Source organism: Aquarana catesbeiana, linkage group LG01 (assembly GCF_042186555.1).
Source record: "Aquarana catesbeiana isolate 2022-GZ linkage group LG01, ASM4218655v1, whole genome shotgun sequence".
Lineage (NCBI taxonomy): Eukaryota > Metazoa > Chordata > Amphibia > Anura > Ranidae > Aquarana > Aquarana catesbeiana.
The window spans coordinates 362587139-362603357 of NC_133324.1; positions in this window are offsets into that span (position 1 = coordinate 362587139).

Below are 16219 nucleotides of genomic sequence, written 5' to 3' on the forward strand. Positions count from 1 at the left end.
TTTCCGCTGCAGCAAATGGTGCAGAGAAATTTGACGGCTACTCTATACAGCTGGTGGTGTGTTGCTAGGACCTGGGACACCCTGTGCTATTCCATCATCCCTGTCAGTGGAGGCTGTTGAGAGGTAATGACTCAGTATAGCAGGGGCAGACTGAAGTGAGTAAGGAGAAGGAGGAGGAACAGATTTGTGCCCCTTTTGTGTGGCTTTTAGTGCTCTTGCCAAGGGGCTGAGTGGTTGGACGGTAAATGCCTTGTTAAGCATGTGGTACCCAAATGGTTGGTGTTTTTGCCATGTTTGATGTGCCTAAGACACAGTTTGCAGATAGCAACAGTGCGATCTGCTGCAGATGTGCTGAAAAAGGGAAGTGGGCCGGGAGGTAACAGCTGCAGAATGTGATGGAAAAGGGTGGCTGTTCTCTACTCTTTTTTGATGTCGGCCTCCTTGGGGTTGTGCCGCCTCACCTTCAGTTTCCTCCTCTGCTCTGGAACCCAAGTCGCATCAGTGACCTCATCATCATCATCATCTCCATCTCCTCCATCTTCATCATTACCACTGGAGACAACTTGGCAATACGCTGCGGCTTAGGGAACATGAATGCCAATTTGTCTACCAGTGATCCTCTCTCTAGGCTCATGTTCCTGTCATCCTCAACCTCAGAACCAACATCTAAATCCAGTAATGGCTGGGCATCATCGAGGAGTAAGCGGTTGACGTTGTGGTCAAATAACTCAGCTGACTCCTCAATAGCTGATGTTGGGGCTATGGCAGAAATAGATGTGGGTAAGGAGGCAGGTTTATCCACTCGGGTAACTGCAGGGGACTACACACTTGTCTCTCCTTGAGTGTGTGACAGAGGATGAGGAGGATGAGGAAGGTTTAGTAAGCCAGGCCGCCACCTCCTCTGCATGCTGTGGCTGGATAGCATGGGCAAATTCACTAAACAGAGGAAATTATGCCCTGTCTGAGGACTGTCCACCATGTCAACCTTTGCCTGTGGACACATTTGTTGCTGGTCCCCTTACAGGGCCATGGGGACATCTGCCTCTCCTTGTTGTCCTCCCAGACATTATAGGGAGGGAGGGGACGGTGCTTATAAGCAAATGTAAAGAAGAAGTTAAAATCTGTACTTATAGTAGATGCACGTTAATCAATGTAAAGAGGTGTTTGGTGCACTTTAATTTGAGTACTCACACTACGCAGACACACTCCATGGATAAATTATAATATACTGCAATATAATGCGCCAAACGTACAGTGACGCACACAACTATATGGCATTAAACTGGCAGTAACGCACACAAAAGTAAATGGCATTAAACTGGCAGTAACGCACACAAAAATAAATGGCGTTAAACTGGCAGTAACGCACAAAACTAGATGGCGTTAAACTGGCAGTAATGCACACAGAACTATATGGTGTTAAACTGGCAGTAACGCACACAAAACTATATGGCGTTAAACTGGCAGTAACGAACACAGAACTATATGGCGTTAAACTGACAGTAATGCACACAAAACTATATGGTGTTAAACTTGTAGTAACGCACACAGAACTATATGGCGTTAAACTGGCAGTAACGCACACAAAACTATATGGTGTTAAACTGGCAGTAACGCACAGAAAAGTAAATGGCGTTAAACTGGCAGTAACGCAATCACATAGACGGTGTTTAACTGTCACTACACTGACGCTATCTGAACTGTCCCTTCTATAGCTATACACTTATGTAAGATTACATTACTGACACGGTCTCACTACACTGAAACTATCTGAGCTGTCCCTACTCTACACTAATGTACGTATGAATTACATGGTCTCACTACACTACAGTATAACTATCTGAGTTGTCCCTACTCTAGCTGCACACTATGCAAAACTGAATTATGGTCCTCCTCACTACACTCACACTATCCCTAGAGTGACACTAAACTAATATTCTACACTGACAATTGGAGCAAAATAGCACAGTATAGCACACTAACTAACTAATAGCACTGAACAGAGCCCTGTTTTATCTCTCTCCATGCCAAAATCACACTGAAAATGGCTGCCTTTGAAAGAATACTTTTATTCTGTGGGGCAAGAATGAGCCATGATTGGATAAAGTCATGATGACAGTGTCCAATCATGACTCTGACAGTGCTCTGTGCCCTGATTAGCTGAAGCTTTCACTGCTTCAGCCAATCATAGCTTGCAATGCACTGTTCAGCACCGCAATGCATTGTGGTCGGTTCGGGGGGTTGAACAAATGGTCGAACGACCCGTTTGTTCGGCTGTCCATTGAATGTCCGAACAGCGAAAGTTTGGCCAAACTTATGCTCAGGCCGAACAATTCGCCCATCCCTACTCTTAAGCCTCGTCATGTGGAGCAATGACATGCACTTTCTCAATGCAGGGCCGTGTTTTGCTCAAATGAGGATGCATAGATGTTGCGTGCATTCCTGTCCCAGCAGTCCCACACCCAAAGGGATGACATATTGGGACACAACAGCTGTGTCCATGCAGCTCTGTACCCCAATAGAAAGCCATGGGACTGCCAACATGGGGAAGCAGGCAACTCTAAAAGAAAACAAGGACAGATGGCACACCAGCCTTGCGCATTACCTTTGCAACACAAAGAATTTATTAAAAATAAAATAATATACTCACAAACGAGTGTTAAAAATCGAGCAGATATGCAAAGTCCATCATTGGCCTCATCCGGCAGGGTCTGCCGACCAGTAGACTTAGGTGGAATGAAACAGTCCATAATGAGCTGAGGAAGAGGGCTCACCCTCGAAACGCACATCTCATTTTGGACTTTTTCATCCCACCTGAGTCTACTGGTCAGCAGACCCTACTGGATGAGGCCAATGATGAACTTTGCATATTTGCTTGATTTTTAACACTTGTTTGTGAGTATATTATTTTATTTTTAATAAATTCTCTGCAAAGGTAATGCGAGTTATTCCTGGGTCTTCCCTGATTTGATGAGAGTGGCAGCATAGCCGTTGTAGTGGCCTGATTTGTGAATAATTTTTTTCCCTTCCCCCCTCTTCTTCAATTCACCCTACTGCTTTCTTTCGAGCGCAGGAGCATTTGTTTCTTCTTGTATCAGAATCAGGCAATGCCTGTACATAACATGCTGGCAAAACATGCCCCCGGGGCATGCATGCATAAGGCCTTGGAGCTTGCACATAAGCATAGTTTATTTTCTGGTATCTTGTCCCATAAGCCCTCTATTCAAGGGTTTTCCCAATTTTTCACACCCCACAAAGAGTCAAGAATCTATCTCTTAGGCAAAACGTCATTCCACTGGTCACTGGGGTTCCCAATCAGCCTCTAGGGGGTAATGGATACTTTCTAAATATTGTAATAGGTTTTATTTAAAAGAAAAATCAACCCTTCTGTGTACCCTGTCCTTTTTGGCAAATGTCTTCTGTTTTTCTATACTGTTATCATCTATTTACCCAATATGCCTGGTGCTTTTGAAACAAGTTGTATTATACCAACAAATAAATTACATTTAAGAAGTTATGATTTTAGTTCATACTATGTTGAAAGCAATGATATTGTGCTGTTGCTATTACAAAAAAATAAGCTTTCATTACTGTGGCTACTGTATGGTGAAGAGCTTTCCTAAGAATAGCATGATGGTTAACTATTGCTTTTAGGTTATAATATTAACTAAAGCTCCTGCTGGTGCCTTGTGCCCTATTTTCCAGATCATATGCTTTATTATATTTCATCAAAATTCCATCCCTTGCTGCCCAAGTATTTATAATTACAGTTGACACAAGGTTGAACAGTTTTCTAGAGGCACAGACACCACTAGGTCAGTTATGCTGGTAGTACTGATTCTATAATAACAAAAAAAAAGTGTAGCAATGATATATTGAGCAATTTATGATTTTTTTAAATATGAACCCAGATATGTTGTTTGTTTTCCTGCTATAAATATCTGAATTATAAAAATAAATCTTATGAAAGACCTAAATATTATTAAGCCATTGCCACTAAGCCCATGCATATATGTTGCCTCACAGAAGTGGTACTGTGCACCACATATATGCACGCTGTGTTTTCAATCTCAGCACAGAGATCGAGCTAATTGCTGTGATAGTTTCAGTGATCAGTCACTGTACAGCCCACCTCTGTGTTGTTTTCACCTCTTGAATGGAGCAGAAGATACATTGTATTTTTTTCTCCTTGCCAGAGGAGAAAACTAAGCAAAAAAAGTGTTTAAAAAAATAAAATAAAGGTAAAATAGATAGATCAGTGTTTGATCTAGGTCAGTGTCAGGGTTAGAGTTAAGATCAGGGTTAGGGTCAAGGGTCAATGTCAGATTCAAAGGTCAGAATCAAAGGCCAGGTTCAGTGTACTTTAGGTAGGATTAAAAAATTACTATTGATTCTTGGCCGCACTTTAGGTACAAACAAATAACATGCACATATGTGGTATTGCTGCAATTGTCAGGAGCAGGATAATTTGGTATGGCTTGTTCTTTGTTGGTAGACTATGGTCATATCAAAAAATATACAGCTAAAATTTTAAATGATTTTTTTTTTACAATGTTGTGCCAGTTTTGAATTAACAATAATGATATCAGGGGATATCTATTACTATTTGCCACCAAATGAAAGCTAAATTTGTCCTGAAAAAACAAGGCATAATTCACCTGGCTACACACTGTACAACTTTTGTTGTTAGATTTCCTTTACATATACCTTCAACTATGTAGTGCAAGGGCCTGCCAGATTGCATACAAATTTAAAGTGTTTAGGTTTGACCTTATATTATTTGGTTTTGGTAAATCTAAAGGAAAAAATCTAAAGAACGTTGTATAGTGTATATCCAGCTTTGATAGTTATGCACACTTACACACTAAGTATTAATTACATGACACATCTGGGCTTGTATCATGTATATTTCTATATAGATGATGTTTTATTATCTTTTGTCAATGTCTTTGTACTGTATGTATTTATATTTAATAAAATTGATTATATTGTTATTTTGATTATGCTTTCTCAGGTTTGTTGTGCCTCTAAAGTCCGCTCAGGGTGTCCTTGTTGAACCCCTTTTTTTCTTTTTTTATTACACACTAAGTAGTTACTAACACATGTCAAAGTTGCCAAACTATGTTCAGGCATTAGGATTTGTGTTATCCTGTCATGAAGGGGTTAACATTATTATAAAGCTAAGCACTGGTAGTTTGTATGCTCGTTAAACTCTGATGTCAAAAGGGCAAAAAAAAAAACACCTTAGCTTTCTCTCATGTGCAGTATATTGCCCAGTCTATGGCCCGAGACTATAAAGATTAGGCCTTCAATAGATTTGTTTAAAATTAAACTTAAAGTTAACTTCAAGCTAGAACAGAATTCATTAAATATTACAAGTAACTAGACTAGACTTTTTGCTAATAACACTGTTCTCAGTTTATTGCTGTAATTTCTATACTATTTAGTGTAAAAGGGGATTGTGTTTAAGGTAACAATTGAAAAAGGTAAGTCTGTTGTCTAACCAGAAATAGGCTTATTGCATAAATACAAATATTTTATTTCATATATAGGTGAAAGGGTGTAATAATAGACAAAGAGGCCCATGCAGCTGATATTGGGGCCAGGTTATCCTTCTGGTCCAAGACTATTTCCAGCATGATTTCCCAGTACTCCTGCCATCATCAAGGAAAAGGCCTATATTGGTAGAAGATTCTTCTTTTATCCCCTTCTCTAGGGAAAAGACTAATATTTCCTTCCCTGGTGCTAAGCCTGCACTCAAAGTCCTATAAGGCAAAACTGTTGTGACACAATAGCCAGAAGATGTAACCATCGCACACATGAAGGGACGCAGCATTCTGTATAATATGTCTGATACCAGCAGAGAAAAGATTGAAGATTCGATGGAACTGCTTATTGGACAGTTCAAGTATAATTAAAGTAACTAAAGGCAAAACTTTTCTTTCAGTTCTGAGTAGAGGGATTAGAACGCTTGTCAGTTTTTTTGCTGTCTGTGCCCCTGTTAAGGAGATTCAGCCTCTCTATTTGTCCTGTTTACTATTATCATTGAAAGTGAAAGTAAAAGAAAATCCCAAATTTTGGGTTGTCCCCAGAAAAGTAATAGAGGGACAATCTTCCAATGGAGACACTAGATTTGCTCTTATTTTCTGTATGCCTATAGGACAGGAAGTGAAGACAAATCTATGCAATGGTACACAGATGGTCGAAGGGGAAAAAAAATCTGACAGAGGTTTTAACACTCCCTTGCTCTATCCAAAATGAAACAAAAAGTTTTGCTTATAGTTCTACTTTAAGCATCTTCTACAGGCTGCTTTTTTCCCTAGTAGGTGATCCGGCTTTGACTCTGATGAGTATGGCTTTCATAATATTACATTTTCAGCTTGATGCAGGACATTTTTAAAGCAAACTCATTAATTCCAAAGAAGATAAAAACAAGACATAAAAGTACTAATGTTATTAAATTATATATAGATTTTATATATATTTATAAAAAACACATTTGCTACACATTTACATTTTTAATGTATTTTATATTTTTAAAACATACCATAAGGCAAATCTACAGAAAACTATTCTCTATGCTATGAACACAGTAATATTATAAAAACTCAACAGGTGCAAATTCTGTAAAAATAGTCATCAGAAATAACTGGTGTGAAAAAAATACTGGTGTGAAAAAAATCACAAACATTATTGCTCTGCTTACCATTTTGACTAATAACGAAAGCAGTATAAGGTTATATATAATGCTATTTAATTCAATGATTTTTAAACATAGTTATAAAGATGAATATATCATATATAAACAAACCACATATTAACCAGATCATTACAATAATACAGTTAATTTGTATATGATTATCCATATTGTTCTCTACTTTTCAAACCAGGTATGGTATTATTAGTTACCATATATGATATACAGTATTTGATAAGTAATTAACCTAATATTACTTTAAAGGGGTTGTACACAGACAACAGGACTCGGCCCCACCCCCCCGGCTCCAGTGTCACTGGATTTGATTAAAAGCAGCTGGAACGCATGGCTGCTGCTTGCTATCAATCTATCCAATGAGGACCCAAGACATCAGCTGGAGCTGCTAGGCTCATTCTCGTCGCTGGAAAGATTGGGGTCAAGTTAGTAAAATGGGATGCATTAAGGTGAAAAACCTCAAGGGTTTACAACCCCTTTAAGAAACGTTGTTAAAATTTATAAGTTAAGTAGGTATTTTCTTGTTGACTTTAATTTTCTGTTTTATTCATTAAACATTTGAATTTTATTGAAAATGATTCACAAATTTTGGAATACAGAGAAGTGCATCAAAAAGATTCCATATCCAAAATGTAGACAGCAGAATCTATTACATTACAACAGTGCACTACATTGCAAACTATGCAAACTTCAATATGCAAAAATCAGTGTGATTGAAGCCATATAACAGAATGCACCATTAAAAACTGACATACTTTGTTCTGACTCTGACCAAAAAAAAAGATAGAACATGAAAGGGATAGATTAAAACTGTGTATCCTTATTGTATAGATTTAAGCAAACTTTGCATCAACATATATTTTCTCATATAAAGTGAATGTGTGCTAAAAAAATATATAATTGCAAAACATTCAGGCATTAGTTACCCCTCACAGAGATCAATGTCCTCATATGAGAATGCATGACATGGCCTTCATCTGCTTTTCTCTCCAGAAGGATTGCACTATCTGTTCAGACAAAAAGGAAAGAGAACAGCGCAGAGCAACCAATAGTGTAGCATGTCAGAGTAAAAAATAGTTTATTAAAACAAAGTGAAATAATATGCACTTACAAGGGGGATGCATGAAAGCACAAAGCAGAGCAACCTGCAAACAGTCTAAAGCCTCTGTGTATAGCTTTACCATGGCCAAGGGGTGTGGTGGGAGCCTCTGATGGTAAAAAAGGAGCCGCTTGAGACACTAGGAGGGACAGAGCCAGGCATTGCCAATCAGGATCCCACCATTAGAGTGACATCAGCAAGTGCCATGCACTTTTAGAATGCATTCTTGATACTAAAAGATTTAGGTTGGGTTCAATACATCCCCACTGTCTGACATTAGAATGAGAAACATCCTTTAGCACAAGGTATATAGGAAAAGGACATACTCCTTTGCCCACATACCTGCCTACATACACCCAGCTCCTTTATCAACAGGTTTGAAAAAGGAACTGGGTGGTTTTTAAATGTGTAGCCACGCCCCATGGCGACCGAAAAGAACAACTGAAGAGAAATGAGGCAGTGCCTCCAAATTAGCGATGAGCCAAACATATCGGAGTTTGGTTCAGGCCAGGTTCACATTTAGTAGGAAAAGAATGCCGTTTAAGTTGTTAGTAAATTACAGCTCCCGGCAGCTTCATTCTGTTTTTAAACAAAGTGTTTAGGAATTCCCCTTTTCCCTTCCTATTCTAGATGAGGACCTGCTATATATGTCAAGGGGGACCCCACAGAAAAAACAGCATGGGGATTTCCCGAATTCCATAACAGGCCCTTCTCCGAGCATTCAGCTTGCTAGCCCAGCAAAGGGGAGGTGCAAAAATGTGACCCTCCCGAAATATACCAGGCCACAGACCCTCAACATGCGGTGGGTACCTTGTCAGTGGGTATGTCCTGGCAAAGCCCCTTGGCCCCATGATGATGAGAACAAAGGCCTCTTCCCAACAACTCTGGACCAGTGATGTAATTTACTAAGTATAGTCATGTCGATATTTAATCAATGATGTCACCTGGGAGACCCAGCCCCATGTTTAAATTTAATGACAGGGCCCAAGAACTGTCGTTCACAGCAAGTGAGCAACAAGATCAGATGTGTTGGTGTTTCTTTTTCTTTTTGCAAGTCAGTGGGCATCTGTCATGATGGATGTGGATCTGCATCACTGGGCGATATGATTGATGGATTTATATTGTGGGACTTTTTATTTAAAAATAAACTCTTTTTTCCCTTACTCTTGTACTTTGTACAAGAGTAAGGGAACTGTGGTGGGGGGGTCAATATGTGGAGGTGCCCTTATTTTCAAGAGGGGCTTTCAGAGTCTTATGACCCGCCTGCCCACAGATCCCACACAATCCTGACCCAGTGGTTGTGGAGTTCTGCAGTCATGGGGACTCTGGAAACGCCCTTTTAAATCAAAAAGCATGATTCCTTATTTCCTATTTACATTTTTTGTGAAAGAGTAAAGGGATTATGAGGGCCAGAGTCTCATAAGTCCCTGCCCACAGACCCCCACAACCATGGCAGTGGCCAGAGGCCCTTGTCCCCATCAAAATGGGGACAAGGTGATTTGCCAGGCGGTTCCCCTTTGCAAGGTTCTCTTCCCATGTTAAGGTCATGTGACCTGGTATTGTTCAGGGGGACACATGCTCTCCCCTTTCTTTGCCTACATGCTCAGTAGGGATGAGCCAAACACCCCCTGTTTGGTTCTCATCCAGAACTTGCGAACAGGCAAAAACTTCATTCAAACGCGCTAACACCGTTAAAGTCTATGGGACACGAACATGAAAAATAAAAAGTGCTCATTTTAAAGGCTTATATGCATGGTATTGTCATAAAGTGTTTGGGGACCTGGGTCCTGCACCAGGGGACATGAATCAATGCAAAAAAAGTTTTAAAAACAGACATTTTTTCGGGAGCAGTGATTTTAATAATGCTTAAAGTGAAACAATAAATGTGTAATATTCCTTTAAATTTCGTACCTGGGGGGTGTCTATAGCATGCTTGTAAAGGGGCGCATGTTTCCCGTGTTTAGAACAGTCTGACAGCAAAATGACATTTCAAAGGAAAAAAAGTCATTTAAAACTACTGGTGGCTATAATGAATTGTCGGTCCGACAATACACATAAAAGTTCATTGATAAAAACAGCATGGGATTTCCCCACAGGGGAACCCCGAACCAAAATTAAAAAAAAAAAAAAGACATGGGGGTCCCCCTCAAAATGCATACCAGACCCTTCAGGTCGGTTGTGGATTTTAAGGGGAACCCGCGCCAAAATGTAAAAAAAAAAAAATGGCGTGGGGTCCCCCCAAAAATCCATACCAGACCGTTATCCGAGCACGCAACCTGGCAGGCCGCAGGAAAAGAGGGGGGACGAGAGAGTGCCCCCCCTCCTGAACCGTACCAGGGCACATGCCCTCAACATTGGGAGGCTGCTTTGGGGTCCCCCCAAAGCACCTTGTCCCCATGTTGATGAGGACAAGGGCCTCATCCCCACAACCCTTGCCCGGTGGTTGTGGGGGTCTGCGGGCGGGGGGCTTATCAGAATCTGGAAGCCCCCTTTAACAAGGGGACCCCCAGATCCCACCCCCCCGTGTGAAATGGTAATGGGGTACTTCCTACCATTTCACAAAAAAAGTGTCAAAAATGTTAAAAGTTGACAGTTTTTGACAATTCCTTTATTTAAATGCTTCTTCTTTCCATCTTCTTTCTTCTATCTTCTATCTTCCTTCGGTTTCTTCCTCCATCTTTTTCTTCTTCCTCCGATCCTTCTTGCTCCGGTGTTCTCGTCTGGCATCTTCCTCCGTCTTCTTCCCTTCTTCGTTCTCAGGCCGCTCCACATCCATTATGGGAGGCTCCCGCTGTGTGACACTTCTCGTCTTCTGATGGTTCTTAAATAATGGAAGGTGGAGCCACCCGGTGACCCCACCCCCCTCTGATGCATGGGGACTTCCCAGAGCCTTTCCCCATGATGTCAGAGGGGGTGGACAGGGAAGTCCCCGTGTGTCAGAGGGGGCAGGGTCACTGGGTGGCCCCGCCCTCCATAATTTAATAACCGTCAGAAGACGAGAAGCGTCACACAGCGGGATCCTCCCATCATGGATGCGGAGCGGCCCAAGAATGAAGAAGGGAAGAAGATGCCATGGAGGAAGATGCCGGACGAGAACACCGGAGCAAGAAGCAGGGGATCGGAGGAAGAAGAAGAAGAAGAAGATGGAGGAAGAAACTGAAGGGAGATAGAAGATAGAAGAAAGAAGATGGAAAGAAGAAGCATTTAAATAAAGGAATTGTCAAAAATTGTCAACTTTTAACATTTTTGACACTTTTTTTGTGAAATGGTAGGAAGTAGCACCTTACCATTTCACACAGGGGGGGTGGGATCTGGGGGTCCCCTTGTTAAAGGGGGCTTCCAGATTCTGATAAGCCCCCCACCCGCAGACCCCCACAACCACCGGGCAAGGGTTGTGGGGATGAGGCCCTTGTCCTCATCAACATGGGGACAAGGTGCTTTGGGGGGACCCCAAAGCACCCTCCCAATGTTGAGGGCATGTGGCCTGGTACGGTTCAGAAGGTGGGGTGCTCTCTCATCCCCCCTCTTTTCCTGCAGCCTGCCAGGTTGTGTGCTCGGATAAGAGTCTGGTATAGATTTTTGGGGGGACCCCACGCCATTTTTTAAAAAAATTTGGCGCTGGGTTCTCCTTAAAATCCATTCCCAACCTGAGGGGCCCGGTATGGAATTTAGGGGGACCCCCACACCATTTTTTTTTAATTTTGGTTCGGGGTTCCCCTGTGGGGAAATCCTATGCCGTTTTTATCAATTAACTTTTATGTGTATTGTCGGACCGACAATTCATATAGCCGCAAGTACTTTTAAATAACTTTTTTCCTTTGAAATGTCATTTTGCTGTCAGACTGTTCTAAACACAGGAAAAATGCGCCCCTTTACAGGCATACTATAGACACCCCCCAGGTATGAAATTTAAAAGAATATTATACTTTTATTGTTTTACTTTAAGCATTATTAAAATCACTGCTCCTGAAAAAATGTCAGTTTTTAAAACTTTTTTTTTGCATTGATCCATGTCTCCTAGGGCAGGACCCAGGTCCTCAAACACTTTTTATGACAATAATTTGCATATAAGCCTTTAAAATTAGCACTTTTGATTATTCCTGTTTGTGTCCCATAGACTTTAATGGTGTTTGCGTGTTCCAACAAATTTTTTGCCTGTTCGCATGTTCTGGTGCGAACCGAACAGGGGGGTGTTCGGCTCATCCCTGGTTACAAACCCATCATAAAGTGCAAAATGACTCTCACAGACAGCATGATTCTCACAGACAGCACCAGCAACACTAGTAGCTTGCATCACATATTTTGTAATTGAATGTTAACATTATTGCTTGGTTAAATACAGCAGCAGCACCCCAATCTGATTCATTACAACTTCAGGTATGTGTTTGGTAGAAATGGCCAGCATCAGGATAGGAAGCAAGCATTTAAAAAATCAGCAAATTGAAAGAGACAAGGCAGGTTTTGTCTTGCCATTTTAGAATGCAATATATGAATGAAAATAGCCACAAATAGTGTTTAGTGTCTTACAATAGGTAAGCAACTTGCTAATGACAAGGCCAGTTTTATCTTGAAATAAACAATAGAGTGCATTATTTGAGAGACAATACACAACAATATTGTATAGTGGCTGGACAGTATGCAAGTAGCTGCTTTAAGCTGCAATGTAAATGGAAGAAATGAAGCACAAATAAAAATGGAGTGTATTGCATCAGAGACAATAGCCACACATATAGTACAGTTGCTTTACACAATGTAAGCAGCTTCTGCTATCAGAGATGAGGCAAGTTTTATCCCTAATAAAAACTGGAGTTTATTATTTCAGAGACAATAGCCACTAATATTTTACAGTGGCTGGACCTTATATAAGCTCCTTGGCTTGTTTGCAATGTAAGAGGAAGAGACAAAGCTGGTCTTTCCCTAATACAAATGTAGAGTGTATTAATTCAGAGCCTTTAGCCACATATTTTATAAGAAGAAGAGACAAGGCATTTTAAATTCAATGTAAAAAATTGAATATACTATATTATCTTAGAGACAAAGGCTGCACATCTTTCACAGTAGCTACACAGTATGTAAGCAGATTGATTTGGCTGAAATACAAACTAGAATATATTATTTCAGAAACAATAGCCATAAATATTGTACAGCCACTACTGTAGTTTTTAAAGAGCTTGCTTAGGCCACAATGTAAGAGAAGAGACTAGGCAGGATTTTATCTTAAAGTGTATTATTTCAGTAGCCAAAAATATTGTACAATGGAGGGAGAGTATGTAAACAACTTGATTAGGCCACAATGTAAGATGGGGAGACAATGCATTTTTAACCTAATTTAAACTATTAGAATATATTATTTCAGAGACAGAAAATACTGAATTATTTTAAAGACAAAAGCAAATAATATTGCATAGTCACTTGACTGTAAGCAAGCAACTTCATTTGGCTAAGAGAGGGAGGTGGGGCAGTTTTTATTTAGAAATAAAAACTAGAGTGTATTATTTCAGAGGCAATATCCACAATATCCACAAATAAGTACAGTAATTAAACAGAATGCAAACAGTGCAGTTGCTGAACAGTATATTGGTTAGGCCACAGTATAACAGAGAGAGAGACCGTGCAGGTTTTAGCTTCAAATTAATATTAGAGTGTTTTTCCAGTGCCAGTGCTATAGAATGGGCCAGCAAAGGTAGCAGGAGGTGGTAATGGTGGCAGGCCAGGAGAAATGGCAGGAGTTGGTAAATGGGGCAGGCTGTAAAAAGTGGGAGGAACTGGTAATGACAGCAGGAGCTGGTTGCGGTGGCAGGTAGAAATTGGTCTGGATTCAGTTTGTAGGTTATCTGTTTAACCCATTGTGAAGTCCTAAAGTTGAAAACTTAAATTCAACACATTGAAGCCTATTTGGGGTGAATCTTGAAAATTAATTTTGGCCATTTTCAAGTGTAATGGGAAAGGAATTTTCAAACAAAGCTAGCTGGGTAGGACATGTCCCAATGCAAAAAAGCAAAAGCAAAAATGAAACTACAGTGGCATACAGCATGGAGAGGGTCTTCCTTTTCATACTAATTTGAGGGCAGCACGGCAAATCCTTTCAACTACATACAATACATGGGTAATGCCTTTAAGCTGTATGTGGTTTTACAATAAAGTACAATTCTTCCAAATAGTGCCAATAATGCTGTATTCTGGTGCCACATATTGTGCATGTGTAATTGATTTTTTAAATGTTTCATTATTGCTTGTCTTAAATACATCAGCAGCACCACAATCTGATTCATAGGGGTTGTTTAGGCTGTGATTTTTTTTATCGTTATGCGTTATGCTGTCACTTATTATTCAATGTTTGTTGGTCAACTATACGTTATACACTTTTATGCATGACATGTGACTGGCATGTTAGCGAGGTCCACTACTTAGGAGTTGCCCACTCACACTCATTCCCCTTTGTATTTTGAGTGAATGAGGTTTGCACTTATGAGTATTTTATACTTTATTTATGGGACTCATATTTAACATTTTATAAGGTACCCTGTTAAAGGTAGCGCCACCCACCCCTAACTAACATTTTTCATATCATTAAACTCACCCCTTTATGGGGTAAGTGCAAGGGGAGGCTGCAAACCTTCTGGTCCGTGAGCGCGGAAACCCGCCCCTCAGTTTATTAAATTGACAGGTATGCACTCCTCCTCCTAAAGGGTGCTAACAGTAACTTTATGTCAGAAACCATGAATCAGACCGAGACAGAAGTACAGTTAAATCACACTTGTTTAATAGGTCTGCCTGTTCATTTGCAGTTGGTAAACAGAAGATAAACAAATCTCAATGTTTAGCTCTTCACACAAAGCCTTCCAGAACTTGGAAGTGAACTGAACTCCACGATCTGAAACAATATTGTCTAGAATGCTGTGTAGCCTCACAATCTACTTAATGAGAGCAGAAACAGTCTCAGTGGCAGAGGGAGTTCCCATCAAGAGAATGAAGTGTGGCATTTTCAACATGCGTGAGCAAGTGCGCATTTTTGTGTGCATGCGCACCCCTGGTCACTAAATGACTTTGCATATGTGCAAGAATTTATAAAATGGACATATGAATGTCATAGTTTTTAAGTATTTATCACCCATTATTTTTTGTATTACATATATATTTGTTTTTCATCTCCTCCTACTGAAGTACAATTTTTAGGACACATTCTTTGTGCTACAACCCCTCTCATAATTTAGTGCAAAGTTTCTGATCCTTTCCCACCTATTCTTCCTCCAGGGCAAATAGAAGTAATTTCTAATGTGCCCTTTTTCTGCTCCTTGGAAGATCTAGAGCATATCTGCCCTTTTGTATGGACCATTCCTCTTTTTCACTTTTTTTCCTTTTTCACTTCACTTTCTCTCTTATAGACACAACAGGAAGCATTGTAATTAATAGACAAAAAGATGTGTATACATTTTTAAACATGCATTTTATTTCTATTTTGACCATTATTAGTTTTTTTTTTAAGGAGCTAACTGTGCATATGCATTTATTCTATAATTTATCCTATTTAAAAGAACACTAAAAAGATGTTTCTAGTATAAAGCATGGCAAAGTTATTTCCAAATGAAAAAAAGGCACATTATTATTAAATGTTCTGCAATAATGCAAAAAAAGAATAAAAAATGAAAAAAAAGCAAATATTAATGGTAAAAAAACAGATAAAAACATTGGAAGAAAAATAATAAGCCGAGAAAGGGGTTATTTAGGGCTGATCAGAGTAACTAATGGTTAATAAGGGATTATAAAGGGATACGGTTTGTTAATTTTTTTTGTTTTTTGTAAGGTTTCTTTAAGGGCTTGTTCATACTTGTGTTGATAAGTAACACACATTAAAGTGTCTACCTATTTTTCTGGTGCTTTTTAAGCTTTTGTGATGTATATTTGAAGCATAAATGAAGCTTGGTAAAAACCCTGTGTGGGTTGGTTTTCTATTTGTTTCAAAGGAAAAATGATGTCAAATGGGAAGTGATGATGAGGAATCAGTAGTACATTCCCCCTCAGCGGTCAGTAATACACCCCCCTTGCTCAGTAGTACATTCCCCACGTTTAGTAGTACCCCCCTGCTCAGTAGTACTCCCAGCTCACTGTTACGTTACCACCCTCCTGCTGCCCACTCAGTAGTAGTTTTCTGCTCCTCCCCCACTCCCCACTCAGTAATGCATCCCCCCCATGCTCAGTAGTACCCAACCTGCTCAGTAGCACATTACCCCCCCAGTAGTAGTATCCCCTTCCCTACTTGGTAGCAATACCCCCCCACCCCCCAGCCTCCCCCACTCAGTAGTATCCCCCCCCCCTCCAACAATACCACCCCCCGCTTAGCCTCAATTCTGCTCAAACTCCACTTTGTTAATATCCTTCTGATCCTCTGTTCTGCAGAGCTCCTGCTC